The sequence below is a fragment of the Megascapheus bottae genome, chromosome 12, assembly GCF_031878675.1.
Source record: "Megascapheus bottae isolate mThoBot1 chromosome 12, mThoBot2.hap1, whole genome shotgun sequence".
In the NCBI taxonomy this organism is placed as follows: Eukaryota; Metazoa; Chordata; class Mammalia; order Rodentia; family Geomyidae; genus Megascapheus; species Megascapheus bottae.
Window position 1 is genome coordinate 14,864,409 of NC_143520.1, and position 2,352 is coordinate 14,866,760.

A 2,352-nucleotide genomic window follows, 5' to 3' on the forward strand; every position below is an offset into this window, starting at 1 on the left:
CAGTATCTGACTTTGTTACCTGATATATCGGATATATTTATATTTGGTTATTTGAAAATGGATAGGGAATGAGGGAGAACAAGACGAGCGGAGGGGGTGGGAGGGAGGGAAATGGGAACCAAGACATATGAAAGGGGTATGAATGTGTGGGAATTAATGGACCATCTATCTGGCAAATGTCATGTAGCCCTTCTATTAATTACAATAAAAAATATATGAAAAAAAAATCTCATGGACTTTACTTCTCCTATCCCGGCTGAGGTTCGGGGAACCCCCAGAGAGAAGCAGGGACCATGTTCCGACGTAAGATGACAGCTCTTGATTACCAGAACCCTGCCAGCTTCACCTGCTAAGATGAAGCAGAATTTAAAAATTTTATTGTCTGGCTTGAAGACCAGAAAATAAGACACTACAAGATTGAAAATAGAGGTAATTTAAGAAATATCCACAGCAGTGACTGGCCCAAGTTCTTTGAGAAGTATCTCAAAGATGTTAACTGTCCTTTCAAGATTCAGGATTGACAAGAAGCAATTGACTGGCTTCTTGGGTTAGCTGTTCGACTTGAATATGGAGACAATGCTGAGAAGTACAAGGACTCAGTAGCTGATAGGTGCAAAAAAACACTAACAATGCAACTAAAAATACAGAGCCATTGGTCAGCTTGGATGTAAATAACCCGGATTTTAAGGCAGGTGTAATGGCTTTGGCTAACCTTCTTCAGATTCAGTGTCATGATGATTACCTGGTAATGCTTAAGGCAATTCACATTTTGGTTCAGGAGCGCCTAAGGCAGGATGCAGTTGCTAAAGCAAATCAAACAAAAGAGGGATTGCCTGTTGCTTTAGACAAACATATTCTTGGTTTTGACACAGGAGATGCAGTTCCTAACAAAGCTGCTCAGATTCTGCGACTACTGCATATAGAAGAGCTCAAGAACTACAGACAAAAATTAATGAAGCCATAGTAGCTGTTCAGGCAATTATTGCTGATCCAAAGACAGACTACAGACTGGGGAAGGTTGGGAGATGAATGTTCAGCATTTCAGCTTCTTAACCTTCTTAGTACAATTGGGAACCATGTACACTTCCGGTATGCGTCTGGAAATCAAATGTCACGTTTTCAAGGGAGGAATCCTGGAAAATTGACTGTTACATAGAGATTCATCACGACTGGTTTGTTTCTGTTAATAAAGTTTGGGAAAGTGGTAAAAAAAAAATTCTCATGGTCTTTAGTCCCTGACCTGGTTTTGATTATGATCCTCAGATCTCAGCTTCATGAGTAGCTAGGATTACAAGCATGGGTCACCACGTTTGGCTTTTGTGATCTTTTTCTAAGAATATCCCTGGACATGATAAATTGTACACAACTCCAGATATTCACATTTCTTATATACTTATCAGAGTTCCTTAAACTCAAACACTAAAAACATTATTTGCAGCTTTGTGGGTAGGATAAAAAGAGTTGTCTTACTATAGAGTCAACATTTGTACTCCTTGGTAGCCACCTAAATTATTTGAAATATTAGGTCTACAACAAATCCTGCACAGAAAGGTTTATCGTAGCTTTATTTGTAACTGCAAAGATCAAATAGGAAATTCATAAACTCTGAGCATACATATTACTTAGCAATAAAAAGAAAGATAAGAAGAAGGGGGATACAGTTATAAAGTTCCATGCATATTCTGCAAAACTAAGTTGGGAGAGATAGGAGTGAATGAAGAAAGGGATTACAGCAATGAAGATTAGTAGTATTGATATATCTTAACTGGTTGAATGAAAATGCCTTTGTAAACTACTTAAAAATAAAAAAATTACATAACTCACCAAACAATGAAAGGATACTAATAAGTGAATGAATTAATCTTAAAAATCTAAGTATTTTTTGTTTCTTGGAAAGAATCAACTATAAACACAGTAAAAGATTACTGGTTTCTAGGGATCAGAGAAAGACTGGAGAGCAGGATTAGTAGAAAAAGTAGTGAGAGTTTATGTTAATTAAGTTGTTTTTCATGTTATGGTATGTTAGATAGCTTTAATTTATGCACTTTTTAAACTCACACAATGTACAATTCCATAAGTGAATGCTAGTATAAGCTATAAAATTAAGTTATTAACAGTGTATTGGTAATAACTTACCAGTATTACAAGTGCTTTGAATTAATATAAGATGTTAATGATAGATAAAACTGAGAACTTCAGAAAAGAAAGCACATGTCATTTCTAAATACTCGATTTTTCTATAAACATATTAAGTCCCTTTATAGTGGTGTGTTATTTACCAAATGAGATACAAAGGTATAAACTCCCCAAGTTTGCATCAGTGGTTTGGTTAGACAAAGAATGAAAGCTTGG

General features: G+C 35.9%; 1 pseudogene; it reads left to right on the plus strand.

Moving 5' to 3' along the window:
- The first annotated feature begins 293 nt into the window (after window positions 1-293).
- Window positions 294-1,197, plus strand: LOC150056260 (tRNA-splicing ligase complex subunit RTRAF pseudogene; annotated as a pseudogene).
- Window positions 1,198-2,352: the final 1,155 nt, after the last annotated feature.